The sequence below is a fragment of the Protopterus annectens genome, chromosome 2.part1, assembly GCF_019279795.1.
Source record: "Protopterus annectens isolate FY-2018-M chromosome 2.part1, PAN1.0, whole genome shotgun sequence".
Taxonomy (NCBI): domain Eukaryota; kingdom Metazoa; phylum Chordata; order Ceratodontiformes; family Protopteridae; genus Protopterus; species Protopterus annectens.
Genome location: NC_056729.1, coordinates 1,217,785,069 through 1,217,807,760, shown reverse-complemented (window position 1 = coordinate 1,217,807,760; position 22,692 = coordinate 1,217,785,069). Strand labels below are relative to the sequence as shown.

The following is a 22,692-nucleotide window of genomic DNA, read 5'->3' as shown; positions in this document are numbered from 1 at the left end:
TTTTATTTAATCATTTACCAGTTACTCAGTGTTTCAATTTATTTTATGCGACAGTTAGTAAATTAACAACATGTTTGTTTATTTGTATTTAGCAGTCTTTTAAATGGTCATGTAGAATAATAGTGGAGAGTTTTCACCACAAGTGAGGCTTAAGGCAACAGATATTATTACCACTCAGTTATACACTTACAAAGACCTTGGAAGATGCAGACATTTGTGCAGTCATGGAGACCTGGTTCAAGGCTGTGGAGAGCACCTCAGCCAAACCGGGTTACACCTCCTTCCACATGTTCAGACCGCAAACTGAGGGCATGCGAACCAAAGTAAGCAGTGTATCAATATTCATTAAATATAAATACACCTCCAGATTGGTTAAACAGTATGATTCCCTGGAGATACTTTAGGTGCAATTAACTATTGGTAGGACACCTATTCAAGTCATTGCAGCTACAGGACCCCCTCTCAATGAATCAGGACACCCACTCTGCCTATTTGGATCTACTTGAGTCTATCAGGATACATCTGAACAACAAGGTTTTGCGCAACTTTAACTACCCATTCATTGACTGGGTAAATTACTCGTGCTCAAACTCACTTGCTCAAAGGTTCCTCAACTTCATTAACATCCTGGATCTGGTGCTTACCAATACAGGGGACCACTGCAGCACCCCCATTGTGAGGTCTTCCATGGTGAGATCTGACCACAAGTCAGTCTCATTCGAAGTAACTGTCACACCTGACCCCCCCCCCCCCAGAAGCAACTAAACTAAAAAATGTCTCCAAAGCAGATTATAACCTATTATGGGATGGTATAAATAGACTTGCTGCACCTGTCCCCTCAGATGGAACTGGCAACTATGCCGAATTCTATACCAGTGCTTTATACAAACTCCTGCGTAACTGCATTGACTCGGCCATACCTGATAGGACCAAAACAAGCTCCTCAAGGAAGAGCAAACCTGCCTGGTGGACAACCGCCATTATCATGCTTTACAATAAGAGGAAGAGTAAGAGCAAGGGAGCCCTAAACGGGAAACACCCCCTCCCCAGCTTAAACAAGCAAATACGACTCCTTGTGAAGTCCTCCAAAGCAAATTATGAAGCCAAATTAGCTTCCTCAACTAAGGACAACCATAAGGCATTCTTTCATTACATCCGTAACCTAAAAGGAAAGTTCCAGATTTGTGCCAAACTGGTAGTTAATGATACCACATATACTGAGCCTGTGGACATAGCTAACCTGTTAGCTGACAAGTTCTGAGAAAACTGCACTCCACTGTCCCTGCCACACATAGGTTCATAGGTTCATAGGTTCATACTAGTCTATCTGCCCAAGGGCATTTATAAGCCTAGCCCATAGTTATGTGGCTTTCGCCACACCTTTAGTTTGAATAAAAACTATGCCTATCATTTTGCTGTGCCTCTGTCAAGCAGTGACACTGAAGTAATCCCTGGCGTATATCTGCGATCTCCCATCCACTGGTCAAGATTCCTCTTGAACAAGGCCAGCGAGGTGCTCTGCCTCACATGTACCGGGATTTTGTTCCACAGCACAGGGAGTCTCTGGGTGATGAATCTGTCCCTCCAGCATGTTCTATTTATAACCGTGTCAAGGTTTAAGTCTCCCGCCCTTGTGGTTCTGAGGGATCTAGATTTTTTGAGGTGAAGCATATTCATCAAATCTGGGTTTGACATGGCCTTATATGTCAGGCACAGGTCACCTCTGAGCAAGCGGTATGAGACTGAATAGAGCTGGAGTTCTTTCAGTCGGGCAGCATAAGACATATTTTTGAGACCCTTTATCCTTTTGGTGAGGAACTTGTGGGGCCTTTCAAGCTGCAGCAGGTGTCTGGTCAGATACATTCCGAACGGGGCATTGTACTCAATCATAGGTCTAATGAGTGATGAGTACAGGGGGACGATGACCTCCCTTGATCTAGATGTGAATCCCTTCATGATCAGGTGGGCGATATCCCATAACATCCCTACCACTTGTCCCCTACCTTGTACCTCTAAAGTGTAGGTTGTAAATGCCATCTGTAAGACCAAGACAACGGCATCTATGGGACTTGATAACATTCCAGGTGTGTTCTACATGGGTTACAACAAGAATTAGCAATACCATTGGGTAATCTTTTCAGTCATTGTCTAAGCACTGGCTTCATCCCAGCTAAATGGAAAATAGCCACTGTTATCCCAGTGCACAAAGGTGGTGCTTCCAATGACCCTGGGACGTACATACCTATTAGCCTGACTAGCCTTATCTGCAAGGCCATGGAGCAAATTATCATGCATCTTATCAACAAAAATATAGGTAATCTCCAGTCACTTGACCCTACTCAGTTTGGATTTGTTAAAGGGAGATCATGCCTGTTAAACCTAGTGGACTTCTTCTACACAGTCACTAAGGCCCTGGACGAGGGGAAATCTGTGCATACAGCCTACCTAGACTTAGCCAAGGCTTTTAACACTATCTCCCACTCAGGCATCATTGACAAACTCATCTAGCGAATTATCAACCCTTATATCTTTAGATGGGTCGCTAACTGGCTCACTGATAGAACCCATATATAGTCAAACTAGGGAATCCACCTCCAACAGCAGACCTGCAACCAGTGGTATTCCACAAGAATCAGTCCTGGGACCTCTACTGTTTGGAATATATTTCTCCGAAGTACAAGCAAAAACTAAAGGTCTGTGGCTGACAAAGTTTGCTGATGTCTGCAAACTGGTAATGGTCATAGAATCTCCAAACGATGTCAACATCCTACCAATAGGGTCTTACATAAACAATGATTGGAGCCAAAGTCATGGCCTTAAACTCAATGCAAAAAAATGTATTATCATCCCTTTTGGTTAGAGGGATGTTCCTGCTAACTACAAAACCAATAGCAACACCCTAAGTACGCACTCTGTGGTGAGAGACCTGGGCACAACCTTACCTTTGATCACCATGTCTCCACAGTGATAACAAGGACATTCTATATTGCCCGTCTCATAAGTAAGGGCATTGCCTGCAGAAAAAAAGAAGTTATAACCTCCCTGTTCTCTTCCCTCATCAGACCAATAACTGAGTACAACATCTCTTTTGGTATGTACCTTTCTAAGCACCTGCAGAAAGTGGAGAGACCACAAAGGTTCCTCACAAGGAAAATTCAAGGTCTTCAGCATCTGTCCTATGTGGATCATCTGAAATCACAGTCACTTTATTCTGTTTTATACAGACTACTCAGAGGTGATCTCTGCCTTGCGTATAGGGTGATCTCTGACTCTGCTTTGCTGGAAATGCTGCATATCTGTAAGTCAAATGGTACACAGGTTATTTGTACTAAAGACCTTAGCCTGGTATGTGACATTAATAGAACCTGCTGGAGGGACAGATTTGTCTCCCAGAGGTTACCACACCTTTGGAACAGACTCCCTCTTCATATCAAACAGAACACCTCATTGGCCCTCTTCAACCACAATCTGGACGACTGGATGGGTAACCGTAAATTCACTCCGGGGGTTCCACTTCTGTCCCTCTTGGACAGGGGTGACAGGTGCTGATCATGGAAATAAGGGTAGCACTTGGCTAGGCATGTAAGGGCCCTAGGGTGATTAGCCTAATAATTTCCTACGATCCTATGATCCTAAGAAAAGGAAAAGACTATCTCAGTATGCAGTTACATAAAGCACATCAGCAGTCATAATAACAAATTATAACTGTAGTCATAGAAGCAAAAAAAAAATAATAATAATAATAAATGAGCAGAAAATAACACAATTATTTTCAGCAACACCAAGCATTACTGGCAGAAAAACAGGTTAATGAAACATAGGTTAATGCCATCTAACAGAAGACAAGTTGAAGTGGTTAACTGAAGTTAACAGTTTAACAAGTACTTTAATAAAACACTCAAACCTCCACAAGTTATTCTGCCGTCCACATGGAATAACCTTGTTTACTTTTGTTGCACTAGTCAGCCTTCAGTGATGTTCAGCCTCACATCTAAATCAAATGCAACACTGTCATAGCACACAATATGGAAACTGTTAAGAGGCCATTACTTAACTCTTTGTATACTGTACTAAATCTTGGTTTGGAATGCACTGCTTGTTGCCTTTACTTTTTCTGTAGTATGTTCACCTGTAATAAACCTGCAAATGGCCCACTTGGATCAGACAGATGTAAGACTACAGAAAAGGCTTAAGAAGAAAAGTGCAGTAGACAGGCTAATTAAATTGAAATTACTTTTCGTCCTGGAGTTAATACTCTAGAGAATGTCCTATGAATGCTTCACCTTCTGTACCTTACAAACACTGTTTCTGTATTCTTTGGTTTTATTGCCCTGCTAACTGCCTCCTGCACATCATCGGGCCACTCCCCAGTATCTCCATCCTCTACCTGCTCTGCTCTTCTCCCCCCCTTAACCAGACATTTCTTGCTCTTAGAGACCCTATTTCTCTATGCTCCTTATCTCTACCTGCCCCCCTCGTTAGCCTGCCATTTCTGCACTACTTTTTCCTGCTAACCTCTGCTACTGTTTGGTCTTTATTCCTGTGGCTAGTTCCCACCCATCCCTATTACAATTACATTTATATTTACCTGACCCTCCCCTTCCTGTCCTCAACATCCATCCACACTCCACTTCCTGTCTGCCTCTACTCCCTCCCCTTCTGACATTATCTAACCACTAACACCTCTCCTTCCTACTCAAACTTCCCACCTCTTACACTATCACTACTTATTCTGCTTCGTCTACACCCAAACCTGTTTGTAAATTATAACTCAGTCTTATAACCTAATTTACCATGCTCCTTCTATTCCTCTCTTTACCAATCCTAACACGACTCACAAACCTTACCTGCTATCATGCGCACCTTACCCACCCTCATCTAATCTCTCCTACCACATCTAGCATCAAATCTTTATATCCCTCCTACCCCATCTTAATCTCCTCATCTCTCTTCAGCCTCACCTTTCACTATCACAAACTCATTATACTTAACATCTACCCCCCCCTTCTGTATACCCAAGTCAAAACTCCACCATCAGTTTTTCTCAGTAACCCACTCTAACACAGTCCCCAGCAACTTACTTCTTGCTGGTGACATTCATCCTAATCCTGCCCCACCCTCCCACACCCTAAACCCTACAGCCACAAACAGCCCCTCCTCTCCTACATCATCCCACTACCCACTCCCTACTCAACCTCCCTTAAAACAAACCTCATAGAACAAACACCTTTCTATCTATGCACTGAATATACAAAGCCTCACAAACAAAATCGCTGAACTACATGCTTGGATATCTCAAAACACCCCACATATCCCTGCCCTATCAGAAACCTGGCTAAAACCACACATAACTAACAATTAAATATTGCCACCTGGTTACAACATTTATCACTCTGATCGACTCAACAAAAAGGGCGGTGGGGTTGCCATTCTCCACTCAAACAGCCTAAACCTCTCAACCATCAGCACACCTACACCTGATTTCCACCCAGCCAAACTCATTATCCTTAACTGCCATCTAAACCCCCATAAGACATTTGTCATTGTCTCCATTTATATTCCCCCTGGAAATAACATTCCCATCCTAGAATCCATCCTCTCTTGGTTCTCTCTCAACTTACCCTATGAAACTATAATTTTAGGTGAAGTTAACATAGACTGGTCCAAACTTTCCACTAACTCCCCACTGACCTCCATCAACCTCTATGGATTCCACCAACTGATATCATCCCCTACTTACCTACACAACACCACCTCTTCCTTTTCCACCATTGAATGGATACCCACTAAGTCTCCCAACCTTTACCACAACCCAACTACCTTACCAGACACTTTGAGTGACCACCTTCCTACTAGCATACTTCGCCACTCTCCACAAGCAAATAAACCCCACTCCTATAGAGACTGTCATAGTTTACATAACTTTAAACCATCTGAATTCAACTCAATCCTCTCAAATATCAACTGGTCCATCCTTAAACACCGGCCTCTGAATGATGCTATTCACAAATTTAATAGCACATTCCTAGATATTCTCAAATCCCAAGCCACTACAAGACGCATTAGAATCAAGGCTAATTTTGCCCCCTGGCTCTCTAAGGAAACTAAATCACTCATGCAAAATCATGAAACCTGGAAAACCTGGAGAAAGACTAAACAAGCCTCCCTTCTTCTTAAATACAAACAACTTTGAAATCTTGTCAAAACACGTCTGTAAAGACAAAAAGTCTTATTATAACTCTCCCCAGAATAACTGTAAAACACATCTGCAGAAATTCTGGTCCACCTTAAAGACAATCCTCAATCCAGGTTGCCCCTCAAACCCCTCTCCTTACCCGAACAATAGCCCACTAGAAACTGCTACCCTTCTCAATAGACACTTCATCGAAACTGTCCCGAAACGTACTCCCCCAAACCACTACACAACCACCACTTATGTCCCTCCCAAGCCTCTAAACAGTAATTTCTTCTCCTTAAAACCAGTCCCAACCTCATATATAAAGTCACCCCTTCTAAAACTAAAACCTTGCTCTCCCTCCTCTGACAACTTACCACCCACTTTCCTCAAACTAGCTGCTGAATCCATTGCTTATCCAGTATCTATCTTGATAAATAGATCTATTCAGGAATCCACAGTGCCAGATATTTGGAAATCCTTCTTCATCACCCCATTACATAAAGGGGAAAACTCTACAGAACCTTCAAACTATCGCCCAATTGCCATCCTCTCTCCTCACTCCAAACTTATCGAAAAATGTGTACACTCTCAACTCCTTCACTATCTCCTCCAACAGAACCTCCTCACACCCTCCCAACATGGCTTCCGCCCTAACCACAGCACTCCTACAGCTCTCCTATAATTTACACACACAATAGCCAAAGCTCGAGACAAAAACCTCCTAGTATCCAGCCTCTGTCTCAATCTCTCAAAAGCTTTTGACACTGTCTCTCACCCTTTACTCCCGACTAACCTGTCTAACTTCTCCCTGGCTCCCCCCACCCCTACCTTCTTCTCTAGTTATTTGTATGACAGACAGCAATCTGTTTGATGGCTCTCCACCTGCTCACGCTACCTCCCTGTAAATACTGGGGTGCCTCAAGGATCCATCCTGGGTCCCCTCCTCTTCAACATCTTTACAAATGAAATATATACCTCATGCAAACAATCAGTACTAGTCCAATATGCTGATGATTCAACACTCATCTGTTCTTCCAATAACATCTCTGACCTTCACACACTCACCCAACACCTTTCTATCAGTGGAAAAATGGCTAGCTGAAAATCTACTTATCCTAAACCCTAAGAAAACCAAACTTCTGTTATTCTTCCCCCGGACACTCTCTCACCTAAAATCTAACTTTCTTATCTCATCCTCCAATAACACCAATAACATCGGAGACCATCCATGTGCAACTAACAGTGGGCAAAACTGCCTTTCAGTTTGTAGCCTGCTACAGACCACCCTGCCAAACACAGGAACCCCACTCAGCTTTCCTGAGAACACTGGAGAATATGAAGGTCTCTCCAAACACCATTATATTGGGTGACTTCAACTACCCAAACATTGATTGGGAAAACTACTCAAGCCCAAACACCCTCGCCCAACGGTTCCTAGAATTTATAAACTCAAATGCTATGGAACAACTGGTCACCACTCCCACAAGAGGGGAAAACATATTGGATCTGGTCATCACCAACATGGGGTCTCTATGTTTCACACCAGAGGTATACCCCTCATTGGTAAGATCAGACCCATAAACTAATCTCACTGGACATCCATATTCTGTCCCCACCCCCAGCCAAGGAAACCATGGTGAAGAACTTCTCAAAAGCAAACTTCACACTTCTCAAAACTGAGGTGGAATCCTTCAAAGCCCCCGGGCCAGTGGAAAATATGGCCCAAAATGCAGAATCCTTTACAAAAGCATTCTATGGACACCTACAGGAATGCATGGAGCATGCTATCCCAAATAAAACCAAGACTCACTCCTCCAAAGGCAGAAGACCTGTCTGGTGGACCCCGGCCATAAATAAGCTATACAACAGAAGGAGAAAGCTACTACATGATAGAGCAAAATCCCAAAAAGGGAAGGTGTCTCTGATCAGTACTAGCAAGAAACTACAATCCCTCATAAAATCATCTAAAGCCAGCTTTGAAAGAAAAATTGCACAAGACACTAAAGATAATCACAAGGCCTTCTTTAGTTATGTCAGGAACCTGGGAGGCAACTCCAAGATATGCTCTGAGTTAGTGCAAAATGACAAAAAATACACTGAACCCACAGACATTGCCAACATCCTGGCAGAAAGGTTCAGTGCAAACTCCCCCCCCCCCCCAAAAGAGCAAATGTCTACCCCAACAGAGTGTAGCCTTCCTGAGATCACAGATGCACAGGTGAGAGCTGCCCTATCCAAAGCAAAAAAAGCAGCATCAATGGGACCAGACAATGTCCCGGGCTGTGTCTTATACGAGCTCCAAGAAGAACTAAACCCTCATATAAAGTCACTGATCAATCTCAGCCTTACTACAGGATATGTACCCGAGGAATGGCGTACAGCAACAGTGGTCCCACTCCACAAAGGTGGTGCCACAACGGACCCCGGAAACTATCACCCTATAAGCCTGACTAGCTTGGTCTGCAAAGCTATGGAGCTTATCATCATGGAAATCATAAACAAAGACATTGGGAACCTCCAGACACTGGATCCTACCCAATTCAGCTTTGTTAAGGGCACATCTTTCCTCTTGAACCTGGTCGACATCTTTGAAACAGTTACCAAAGCCATAGATGAAGGGAAGGTAGTCCACAGAGCCTACCTGGACCTCGCAAAAGCCTTTGACACAATACCCCACTCGGACATCATAAATAAGCTCACCAGCTTAAATATCAACCCCTATGTCACAAGATGGGTTGCAAACTGGCTCAGGGATAGAACCCACATGGTCAGAATAGCAGGTGCCATGTCAGACTCTAAACCTGTTACAAGTGGTGTCCCACAAGGCTCAGTCCTGGGACCTCTCTTGTTCGGTATATATTTCTCCGAGGTACAGGCTAACACGGGTGGACTATGGCTGACCAAGTTTGCAGATGACTGCAAACTGGGTGACATAATCGACTCTCTGGCTGACACAAGCATTATCCAAAAGGGTCTCACAGAGACGGATAACTGGTGCCAGAGCCATGGCCTAAAGCTAAATGCCAAAAAGTGCATAGTCATCCCCTTTGGGAAAAAGCAAAGTGCCCACAAATTACCACATAGGTGGTAATCCATTAAGTACGGAAGAAGTGATTAGGGACTTGGGGACCCAAGTAGATAGCAATCTCTCCTTTGACAATCAAGTTGCCAAAGTGGTTAGAAAGACCTTCTATATTGCCCACCTTATCACAAAAGGGTTCACATCTAGATCAAGAGAGGTCCTTGCGCCCCTCTACTCATCACTTATCAGGCCCATAATTGAATACAATGCCCCATTTGGGATGTACCTTACCCGACACCTGCAGCAACTGGAAAGACCCCAAAAGTACCTCACCAAGAGGATCAAGGGGCTCAAACAGATGCCCTATGCAGTTTGGCTAAAGAGACTCCAGCTCTACTCAATTGCGTACCGCCTACTCAGAGGCGATCTATGTCTGACGTATAAAGCCATGTCCAACCCAGAATTAATGGACACGCTTCACCTCAGGAAATCGAAATCCCTTAGAGCTACACGCTCCAGGGACTTGAACCTCAGCACAGAAATAAATAGGACATGCTGGAGGAACAGATTCATATCCCAGAGGCTCCCCTCACTCTGGAACAAAATCCCAGTCCATGTTAGGCAGAGCCCCTCACTGACCCTCTTCAAGAGAAGTCTTGACGAATGGATGCGAGATCGTAAGTTTACCGCTGGGATCTCTTCTGTGTCCCTGCTTGACAGAGGTACAGTAAACTAACCTTAAAAGGGCTACATTCTGTGACCTACTATACAGAGGTACAGTCAACGAATCTAAAAGGGTGGCGAAAGCCAAACACACTCTGGCTAGGCTTATAAATGCCCTAGGGCAAATAGCCTAGGATCAACCTATGAACCTATGAACAACCTGACTCCCACACAAAACTTCTAGGAGCCATCATTGACAACAAACTTCAATTTAACCTACACATTCTACAAAGTATAAAGAAAACTCACCAAAAGCTAGGTATGCTCTACCAAAACCGTAGATTCCTGACTTATGATGCCAGACTGTCCCTATCACAGGCTCTTCTTCTTCCCTCCCTTCGATATGCCACCACTATTCTAACTAATATTCAAACAACTACCCTGGCCAAACTACAACAAACATACCACAAAATAGCAAGATTCAGCACAAACTCCCCACACAACTGTCACCACTGCCTCTCTCTTAACTCCTTGCAATGGCTAGAACTCCCACAACTTCTTCTATCTCAGTTTCAAATAATTCATTCCATACTGTATAAACCATTAACCTGCCCAGCCCTGTCCTCCTTAGTGTCCACCCATATACCAACTCGCACACTTCGTACCTCTAACCAACAACTCCTCAACATCTACCAACCAAAAAAATCTATTGGTAGATTACTTTATAAATCCTCCCAATCCCAGGCACGGAATAACCTTCCATTCCATTTACGCTCCATAACACACCCTTTACAATTTATGAGGACAAAAAGCTGTTCTTGCCATGACCCTACATAGCCTCACTACACTCTGTTGTATACACTCGAGTACAATATATTTATATTTTTGCTTTTGAAATGCCTGAATTTTAATGAGAACATGTAATGTTTTTTCTCACCTGAATCACTTTGTTTTTTGAAATTGATCACTGTTTGGCTTGTTAAACTATCGTGTATACTTTATTGTATGTAATTGGAGCTTTTCTCCTCGGGTCTCCACTGAAAATGGGCTCCTGGCCCAGATGGACCAACCCGGTTAACAAATGTCAATAAATAAATAAATAAATCACCAGGGTTTAATAGACATGAGTACTATCTGTGGAAGAGAGAAAAGGAAGCTCAGACATGAGACAGAAATGCAAACACAGAAATGCTGTGGGAGGTAGTGGATTAAGGGGGGTCATAACTAAAGATCTTAGCATGAGTCTTAGCAGTTTGATTGCGTATTTACTTTATGTTAACTGGTTTAAATCTCTTTACAGTACAGACATACAGATAAATGCATTACAAAACTAGGGACTGCCAGTCATGTAAAGTTATTACTTAAAGAAAACTGATGCGGATGGTGGAAAAATGCAAACTAAACATATACAACATCTGGAAGCCAGAAGTGAACCCTGGACCAAGAAGTGGAAAGGCAGAAGCATTTACTATTGTGCCACTGTACTAATCTCAATCTGTATCTGTTTTAAACCAGATGTACACAGAACTATTCTGGTCAAAGCTTCAGATTTTCACACTTATTGTGCCCAAATATTATATTTCAGCCTAGTCAGACACATCAAATATTTTAGGAAAACTTGTTAATAAAACATCCAGCTCATACAATAATTCTCATAACATATTTCTGAGCTCATTTTTGGGTATGCATTCATTATATTTTAGCATGTGAACAGTAATGCAGGTATGGTTAAGAGCTACTGTGGACATTTGTATTTTGCAATGAAAGCCTGAGAAAAAATTTCCAAGTTTACTTACTTCAAACAGGATAAAAAGCACAGCAAGTTCAGGAGACTGCACCAATGATTTGTCAAATATAATCATGAATCACATAATTGTAATGTGTCTGTGCAGCATCTAGAATAAAACACAAGGGTTTGTAATCAGTAACACAGGTAATTTTAACAGACAAAGATTCAAACACAAGTTTGGTAGTGATAGGTCTGTACTGGCAACTGCAGATGAGAATGAAGCAATTGTCTCTTTACACATTACTCCACACACTGTTCCCTTAACAGCTGCGTACATCTAGTGAGAAAAAAAAACATCACCACTGCAAAACCTGAAAGAATGCATCAGAAACCAAAAGGAGAAAAACACTGACTGCATCTGACATTTTACATGCATCACAAAACAGTTATCTGCTATCCATACTTCAACTCAAGTCTACCATCATTACATCCACTTAGTCCATCATATGATGAAAAACATATTTTATTTATTTATTTATTTATTTTACATTTGGTTACAGGAAAAGTCAGACTGGACACATCCTTTTTCAGTGGAGGCCCAGGGAGAAAAGCGCGCACTATCAAGACACATTACATTTTAACATGAGTTTGACAAATACATTTACAAGTGACAAAGGTTTATGAAGTTACAACAAACAATCAATGGCAACATTTACAGAGAATTAATTTGTAATAGAGCAGAGTCAATTAAAAGTAGGCAACTTGAGACACAGAAGCTGTTTGTAGTTTAGTTGGAATATTAAAACAGACTTAGTGAGGCTCATATGATGGTAGCTATAACAGGAAGAAGTAAGACAGCAATAAGCCTATAAATGGGAGGGGGTGTTGATCTAGCCAGGGTTTACACAGATACAGAGCCATGTTCCTGCCAGGAAGTGTACTAAGAAGTCACTGGATGCTATGTTGATGGGTAGGGAATTCCATTTTGTAGCAATCTAATAAGTGGAGAGATGTATTGTTTACTTTGGTTGAAGTGGGTTTGGTCGAACCCACTTCAGTCGAAGTCTGGAGGCCAAAAGGCGACAATGTTGAACCCAACATTGTTGAAGTACGAATCTCGCTCTTGTCTCAACCCATGTTAAAGTTTGTTCTGACGTTGAAATCAAGTCAGATTTCGACAATGTCAGGATTCAATATTGCCGTTTTAGCGGATGTGGGTTGATGATCCCATTATTCGATGGGGTCAGGCTCGACCTTACGATAGTAAACTATTTACTTTAGTTACTTTGAGAAGGGGTCTATTATTTGATCGTAGTACCCTGTTGCTAGTATGGGGTTGTAGTAGATTTTGAAGTAACAAGAGTTTTATCTGGATGGTACTTAATTTTGTGGGCTAATGTAAGTTGGTTGTAAAGGAGGAGCTGGGGAAGTTCCAGCCAGTTGAGCTGCTTTAATGCTTGACAGTGGTGATTTCTGTACAGGGTATCAGTGGCAAACTTAACAATTTTGTTGTAGCATGACTAGTTTTGTTAAATCTGTTTTTCTAAGATTAATTGGGATTGGAGAAGCATAGGGGACAGTGGAGACAAGGTTTGTACATGCTAATGTGGTCTTAGTATCTTTTGTGAGACAAGGTTTGTTTCTCTAAAGAACACCCAGTTTTTATGAACTTTCTTTACACTCAAGGTGATGCGGATATTGAATTTCACGCTGCAGTCAATATGTACTCCCAATAGTTTGGTGTGTGTCTAACGGGAGATACTAGTGTTACTGTTGGATGTGATATTAAATGTGTCTGTAATGGGTCTAGTAGGGTGGAAGGTTATGAATTGTGTTTTGTAGGGTTCAGTATTAGTTGGGTGTCTGTAAGCCATTTCTCAACAGATAGGAATGAGTCTTGGGTTAATGACTGCAGTTTCTGGATGAGGGTGCTGGCAAGGGCAGCTCGTGCTATAGGACTGCAGGACTGCAGCCCTCCCACCTAAAAAACAAATAAAATTTAAACAGAGAAACACAAAAACAAAAACAGTAAATTCCCAGAAGTGTGTGCATGCGCACACGCTCTCAGACTCCTTTCTAAGCAGTCTAGATAGGGGGAAAGGCATCTCGACCCCAAGATGCCCAGCAGTCTGTGTGGCGGTGACATCACGAAATGGAGGCACTCCGGACTGCAGCAGCAGCAGGCTGGACCAATCATGCAAGGAGCTGTTTGCAAATCTCGGCGGTGGCAAGGGAGGAGTTATTTGGCTCGGCGGAGTGGAAGCAGTTGCAGGCAAAGGAACTGTTTGGATCGGAATTAAGCTCGGCAGCAAGGTAAGCAGGACTGGTGTGTGTGTGTGTGTGTGTGTGTGTGTGTGTGTGTGTGTGTGTGTGTGTGTGTGTGTGTGTGTGTGTGTGTGTGTGTGTGTGTGTGTGTGTGACAGATCTGAGATACGGGTATAGAATTACTACAATATAAAGTTGCATTTGTTATTTTTTGGTATCTACATTATTTGCTAAAGTTTAATAGCGAGCAAGAACCTAGTCATTGGAGACAGCCTGTACAAGACAGTAAACAGCTCCAAATGGAGACTAGTCCATTGAAAAGGTCCTCCCTACACACTAACTAATAGGTACTATGAAGGATTACCATTTTACCTGTTTGCAGTACTTCTGGATGCAACACAAAGCTAGGGAGCTGTTCAAACTGTGAAAAGAAGAGGAGCCGTGTCTGTTTACTCCACTGGTACTTTTTGTTTTAGTCTAGGGAAACCCATGTGGACCCAGGGAAGGCCTGCAGATTATTCACTAAAGGCACTCTTTCCAGGCACTGAATGAGAGAACCAAGCTCTGTGATGCATTAACATGAAAAGCTGCACTCCTGTGCCACCCATGACCAGGCAGTATCAGGATACTGCAATATATTCTATAAGTCTCTAAGTGCAAGCATTTTTTAATCCTATGCAATTAGCTAATATCTAACTTTTTTATTCAAAAAGATAATCCAAGATGATTTAATATTTGAAATGTTTCATGTTAGTGACTCTACTGATACAAGGTACAAAAAAGAAGCTTTTAAATGATTAACATAGACAAAGGCATTTATCATGCATGTCTGTGTAAAAGGTACAGTGAATCAGTTTAATCCCACTTTGTTTAGAAATGAGTGAATGCTGCTAAGCATTTACAGGAGTAATAGATTTGAAAAGAATGTACATTAAGGAACTGCCAATGATACTCCTGTTCATAAATTGATTTTCAAACACATTGATAGAAATAAGAATATGAGAAAAACTCATGGTGTTATTTTAAAAATTAACCTAATTAATAATAAAGATTTTAAAGCTTTATCACATATTGTGCAACAGAAAAAATGAACATCTACCCACATGCCTTTACACTTTTATTGCATTTTTCAATTTTTAATGATAACACTACATGGTTAATTATGTCCCAAAATAAAATTCTACATTTCAAAAGGCAATTACTATAAACACAGAGTATATGCATATACACTAAGGGTATTATTATAATAGGTATTATTATTAGAATATCATGTACTTTTAAAATTTGTTTTTCCTATACTGTCAGTAGAGAACGCACGACTGACACATTTTGTAATGTAACAGAGCTAAATGTTATAAACATCAATGATGCCCATGTATCATAAACAGAGGAATAATACCATAAATATATACATTTTGCAAATACTACACAGCCTCAGATGGAAAAATGAAAACAGAGAAAGTACGGTTAATTGGCTTTAATTTGCAAGAAAGTTTGACACCAATGTACCATCCTAATGAAGTCTTCCTAAAGAGAAGCAGTCTATCTTTGACTACAAATTAAGATGCCTTTTGCAAACCCACCCAGCCTTCCTGTTGTAAATTAGATGAGCATTTTAGTGAATGACCTGTATATGTTATAGTTTTTTTAGGGTTTCTTGAATTATCTCAACATTGTAATCCATTTGCTCTGTTGAAATTGCAGTACCTTGTGTTTCCCATTCACTGTTAACAGTTCTTCTTTTACATGCAAAATTTTTAAATAATGCTACCTTATTAATTTCATCATCTTTTCCAAAATATGCTACTGTCTTGGTTTATAACCATTTTAAACAATGGAATTAAGAGATTTGGGAGAGTAGCATTAGCAGACAATAAATTCATCTCCCAGCTACTAGTTTCCTGCAGCCATTTTATGCTCTCTGCAGGGCTGTTCAGGGACAGCTGCTGGAACTTCTCATTATGAAGGTTGTTACATATTTGCATCAATGGTTTTGAAACTATAACTGGGCAGCATTAAGAGGTCCCTAGTATTTCCCACCCACTCCAAACATCTACCCATTGTGGAAAACTGTGCTGCAATCTGTTGACATGTAAACCATTTATTAACAGATTTATTCATGACTTTGCCATGCCAAATAGTTTGCGTTTATTTCTATAGAAGTGTGTATGAAATGCCCCAGTTGCTACATGGTGGTGGGTAGAGAATAAGACTTGAACTTGGTACCTTGGGTCCAAGTGGCAAGAGCCTGAATTCCCTACCCACCATCATTTGTAAAACATTTGCAGATTTTTGCCTCATATTTGTTCTGTTCCTCATAAAATCTGTGGTTTCTGTATTTTTGTTTCTTAACACAGCCAGTGGTACAGCAGAAGTATTGTTGCCTGACAGCTACAAGTTGTCTGGTTTGATTCTTGGCTGGGGAGCCTTCTGTGTGTAGTCTGCACGTCCTCCCTGTGTTTGTGTGGGTTTGCTCTGGTGTTCTCAATGGATATTTGTCCTTATTTTTTGGACTATATTCCCCCATTACTGGCTTTGTCCAGGTTTTTTGTGCCAAGGTTGAGAGCTATGGTGATAAATGAACTCACTGAATATGTTTGGGGGCTGTATTCCCCCATTATTGGCTTTGTTCAGGTGTTTTGTGCTAAGATGTTGACAGCTATGGTGAGAACTGAACTGAATTCACTAAACAGTCACCATTTAAGTTTCAGTCTTCCTTTCTTTCATAAAACAGATGATTTGGCATAGTGTTATGTTACTCTGACTGTTTTGCACAGGGTCCTGGGTTCAATACTTGGCAGTAAAATGTATGGTGATAACACAGCATTTTATTCTAATAACTTTCCAACATTATACAAGCAATGTTTAAAATGTGTCCCTGTTTTTTGGTCTTTTGCCCCCCCCCCCCAAATTTTGGATTTTTCCAGATTTCTTGTTCTGCAAAGTTCAGAGATGCAGCTGAGTGTCAAATAGATTTTACAAGAAGCTGAGAGCTGCAGGAGAACACAGTTTAGCGCTGCTTATGCCAAGTCTGCTTGCATTGTTAATAGCACAATAGGTAGTGTAATTGCTCTTGATGCAGAAGACTGTGGGTTCAACTCCCACAGTAGGTAGATGCATTGCTGATACTGTACTGTATTGCAAAGGGGGTGGATGCTGCAGTCCTTTTTGGTGAATATACCTAGTAACTCTGAACCTGTTATCAGTTTGCCAACCATTTCCTAGTGCAATATTACTAGCTTATCGTTCTTTTATTGCAATTTAGGCAATTTATTTTCAAGGGCAACAGGCACTTTATTTGTAGATGAAACAATGAAATATAAAGTTGTTTGCTAGCAGCAACCTCTTCATTAGTTACAGATTTCTTTAATGTGGAATTATTTAGATGACTTTTACTTCTTCAGAGATTGTGCATATTTACTGATACTGGTGGACTGTAGAAACTTGAGTAGACTTTTATGATAGAAATGTTCTGAATTGGGCAGTTTTGTCATTATTGGTGCATGCATTTTGTTTCATTGTTTACTGGAAAAATGTTCAACACAAATTTAAAACGCTCTCTAACAACTGTACTATATTGTACAAGGAATATAATTTAATGCAATCTGGAAGGTGTATCAAAGACCACGTGTATGTTTCGTGTGCAAGGGGCCTATGATTTGAAAACAGCCCAAAGTTAATCTTTATCTTCCACTTGCAAAATGTATTTTCTTTGAATGTGGGTTTCAATGCTGTTTCAATGAATGTGAGTTTCAAGGGCAGAGAAGTTTTAATGCTAAGTCTGTTTTCATTGTGAGATTGCATTGCTTTGTTTAGCAGATGTCTTAGTGTTTGTGCTGTAAAATGCAAAATAAAACTTTCAAATGAAGTCCAAATCATCGTAGAAGTAAAGCAGTATGCACATTAGTGTTTATGGTAAATGGGGTGAAATAGCCAAGTAATGGTTCATTGGAATGGCCGCAGGGGGGAGGCTCCATTTGACCATGATTTTGTGAGAGGGAAGGGCGGCAAACTCAAAGACAGCCCCGGCAGAACTATACCTCTCAACTGTCCAGATTTTCACAAAATGAATAGATTTTTGCTTCTTATTTTTGGTTTGTTCCTCATAAAATGTATGGTTTTCTGGCAAATTATTTAGGAATTAAGTCACTAAATAATGACAGACACTGAGTTTCAGACTTCATAACCTTCAGATAAATGCATGCTAAAACAAGACCTGTTATTATATCAATTGTCTCAGTTTATACAACAATTTATAGCACTGTTTATATGTTCCCCCAGTATATTTGGCCTTGTCCAGATTTCCTGCATTAACATGTTGAGAGGTACATGCAAATAAATTGCTTTATAGAATTAGGCATATCCAAACCTCTCAACTGTCCCCGATTTTGGCTCAGAATGTTGCTCTTCCCCTAATAATCCCGCCGCAAAATGACAATTTTGGAAGAAAACGTGGAGGGTTTACAATTAAGAAATAACTGTAATAATCAGTTACAGATTACTTTTATTTCAGAAATGCATGTCGATTCTTTTATTTTGTCAGCTGTTCAAGTTAGCAGTACTAATATTAAAAAAAAGTGTCCCTTCTTTGACAGGTTCCCAGCTGTATTGTGTGGCTATTTTATATTTTTGCATCACATTTTTGGTCCATTTTTCATAAAATTGTGTTTTTTTTGGCAAATTAGTGGCAAATCATTAAAGACTGAAGTTAGAAAATAATGACAGATATTTGAGTTTCAGATTTCGTACCTTTCAGAAAATTCATACTAATGCAAGACTTACTATTCTATTATCTTTCTAAGTTTATAAGAGCAATATTTAAAAATTGTCCTTATTTTTGGGCCTTTGTCCAACTTCTATGTATGGCTCTGTCCTTATTTCTTGTTCTGAGGTGAGAGGTATGACACATGTGTCAGGGCCATCACAGTCAACCAGAGACATTTCAAATTGTGACATAGTTGTTGCACCCCACTCCCCCATGTAGTGACTCTGGATGTTTCCAAGTAAGGCAAGGGGCAGTACTGCAGTGTAAATGTGCAGAGTATACCCCTATCCAAGGTAGACACAAGTGCTACTTTTATTCTAACTTTGATTTTGCAGAATGTTCTGGTTTCTGTCATATTTTTATACTGTTGATTTATGCTTATTAGTAGTACTGCGGTGGTGGTGCTGCGGTAGCATTGTCGCCGCATAGCAAGACGTCCTGTTTGATTCTCAGCTAGAGCGTCTTCTGTGTGGAGGCGTACGTGAATGGGGCGTGCCTTTGTTGAAGGTTGTGCATCAGGGCTGGTAACCCGGTACGTAAAAATCCACTACCAATCATTAGCGGACCGGAGTTCCGCTGTGGCGACCCCTAACCGGGAAAAGCTGAAAGACACAATCATTACTCAGAAAGTGCCTGTTGCTCTGTGTTTAAGTAGCAATGCTTTAATGACCATCAGGTAAGCTTATCTGAGCAAGTAAGCTTTAATAAGCATACTGTTAATGAATTGCCAACATTGAAAGCCTTTTTGTTGTTGCCGTGCAGAGAATACTTACATAACTAGATAATGTATAAGCCTTGGGTATTGAAATGCATATGATAGTATTTGTAATAAAGGACAGGATCACATTATTTTAAGAAGTTCATTACATTTGTTGGAGACTTGCAGTCATCTTTGCAGGCTTTACCTGTAAACCAAACAGAATGCCAATCTATCATGTGTGATCCATTACCTGTACAGTAATCCTTTAAGCAATGTATCTTTAGCATGTTTCTTGTTTGCTTTTCATTTTTTACTTTGATCATGTTTTCCCCATGAAACAAGTAGATAGTTGTCAGGCAGCAGGTCTTTTTTGGATAAGAAGCATTTTTACAAGTGGGGGTATCACAGAGATTGCTACTTTCAGCATGTTACATGGTACTTTAATAAATCTAAATATAAATTATAATTAGAACTGCAGTGCAAGGAGAAGTGGTTTGAGTTGAATGCTGCTTGTTTTTCTTATACTTGATTTTGACTGGCATTCCAGTAATGTATTTAAAAAGTCATTTATTTTTCATGCCTCACAACCTTTTTATTTCCATCTAGATATTAATTAAGCTGTCATGCAGCCGATGCATTGAAATATTTTTTTTTCTACACTTTATTTTGTCTTGACTGGACTCTCATAATGATGGTTTGGCACCCAGGGCAGCATATTTAATTAAAGTTACAGTTTTTGTGGTTTTGAGCATAGCTCCTCCCCTTTCTAGCTGGCCACACACCCTTTCCCATTGACCCCACCCATTCAGCTGTCTCCTGCAGCCCCCCTTTGATTTGAAGTCACCAGCCGCCACTGGGTGCTGCACAGATTAATGTGGAATCATCCGTGTATTGGTTGATTGAGGTGTGTTGTTTAGAAGTATGAAGATTATTTGTGAAAATGGAGAATAGTAAGGGGCCAAGGGTGGAGCCTTGTGGAGCCTTGAGGAACACCTAATGAGACTGGGAGTAGAGAGGAGAGTTCCTTTGGCTATTGAACCGCCTGCTGATGGCCTGATAAGTAGATTTGGAACCAGCTTAAGGTGTTATTACTAATATTTAGTTCTGAAATGACAGTAACAAATTTGCTGTGATTTACATATCAAAGGCCTTGGAAAGGACCAGGAAAACTGTGGATACATATTGCCCATTATTTCTCTAGTTATTTACTGTATGTATGAATGACATAAGAGCAGAGGTAGTGCTATGAGAAGGTCAGAACCCATGTTGTGTGTCTGTCAGAAGGTTGTGTGCATTGAGGTAGCCTATGATGTGTGTGTGTATACACCTCTCTAGGATTTTAGATAGAGGGGAAAGTACAGCAATAGTGTGACAGTTACTCATTTTTTTAGAATTACCTCCTTTATGGAGTAGTATAATGTGGGAGATTTTCCAGACGTCTGGGACTAGATTTTCAGATATGGACCAGTTAATGAGGATTGTAGCTTGGTAAGCTATTATATCAGCAGGAATTTTCAGAAATTCTGAAGGGACAAAGGAACAAACCAAATCCACTGGAAGCACCACACAGAGATGCCAATGGCTATAGCAAATACTTCTTTATTGAAGGCAAAAACAGACACAAGCGCTTTCACGTAGCTGAACTACGCTTCTTCAGGTGTAACAAAGTATAAAAATGAACAACCATTTATACAAAATTTTTGGCGCTCAAACTTAACTAATTGAAACACTAATTGAATAATCAAAGCACTCTCCAGTGTTAGTTTAAAGAAACATCACAAGTACATTCAAATAACACTGTTAAAGGATAGATGAAAACATTAAAAATATCTAAAATGCATGAGCAACATATATAAATAATCACAGTTGGCATACAACATACTCAATATACATTGAATAAATTATGCTGCTGCGAAAGAAGAGCATGTTCAACTGCAAAGTTAACGGTATGCACCTGCTGACAAACCAAACTCACTAAAAACACAAAATACATAAGGGTATCAAGATATTCACTTAGAACCACAAGCTAAGATACTCTGCAATCAAAAAAATATATAAAATGCAGTGGTACGCTAAAAAAGTTAAAAGATGTGTAGTGGCTCTCATGTTATAGTCGCTGAACTGAGCTCATCCTGAGCTTCTAATAACGAGAGCATCAAGTTAAGGAGCAAAACAAACACATCAAAAAATACCTAAAAGATAGGCATAATGTTAAAATAGCTAAACTCCACTAGCAAATATGTTGCTCATATGATAGCTGTTCACCAGGATAACTAAAATGTATTGTTATTGCTGCGAAATACAGAAGCGTAAAAATCACTAACAACAATTCAAAACAAATCAAAACAACCATCGCTGCAGATGGACGTCGGAAGACTAACCTGGATCGTATCCGCTAGCTGCCATGAGCTTGCACATCATCCTGCCTTGTAGATGGTACAAATAAATCTCATCAAGATGGTAAAAAAAGCATTCCACTGTGGTATTCCATCAAAAAAAGTTAATGTCGACACTGCTGAAGCAGGTCCGACAATATAAAGCGTCCTACATGCAACAGCGATTGAACAACTTAAATATGCCACAAAAAATATGCCACAATAAATAATAACGGAACTGTCTGTCTAAATAACGAACCTTAGCAAGGCTGTCTAAACCTAAAGGTGTTGGTGGAAGTACCAACTGTTGGTAACATGCAGCCTGAAAGATATATATAAGGCTGCTAACAAACATCAAAGGGTCTAAAAAACACTATGGACCTTTAGGAAAATGAACTAAAACTTGATGTGGTGAAATTAAACTTGTTAGCTACCAAAGTAACCAAGTGGAGTGGGAAACTAAAAAGTCTAAAAAATCTAGCGTGGCTTAAATATAACAGTCAAAATAAAATATGAATATTAACACTGATGGCATAAACTAAAACCATCAATTAAAAATGAAATAGATTTTTTAAGAAGCCATCTGTAAATAGATGATGGCCACGAAATTGGCAGTTATTTATCATGTCAAAAGACTCATATATGCAAAACAGCAAAGAATCTGAAGAACAATGCTGAAAAAAAATAAAAAATCAGAAAGATTAAGTAAATATGACTATATGTATATATGTACAACTATGTATAAGGTATGCTCAACTAAAACAGGGGCTAGGTCATATTATGGATATTAAAAAACTGCAAACGGTCAATCTTCTATCAACTAAAGCCATATGCAGAACTTAACGAAATGTACATACTAAATACATGGAAAACAGTATATGAATAGCATATACTCCTAAAATAACCTAGTTGGAGCATAATTGAAAAAACACAAAATATGGTTCATGGAACCTTGTCTGCTGAAATAAGAAGAGTAGGAAAACACATAGAGGTCT

General features: G+C 40.2%; 1 protein-coding gene across 4 annotated transcripts in view; it reads right to left on the bottom strand.

Annotated features, from left to right (window-relative positions):
- KLHL29 (kelch like family member 29) overlaps positions 1-22,692 on the bottom strand; it is a 2,735,259-nt gene that overhangs the window by 2,192,423 nt on the left and 520,144 nt on the right. For all 4 annotated transcript variants that reach the window (XM_044062747.1, XM_044062745.1, XM_044062748.1 and 1 more), the window contains exon 2: positions 11,660-11,758. The gene's annotated coding sequence lies outside the window, so the exon portion shown is untranslated. The remainder of the gene's footprint in view (positions 1-11,659; positions 11,759-22,692) is intronic.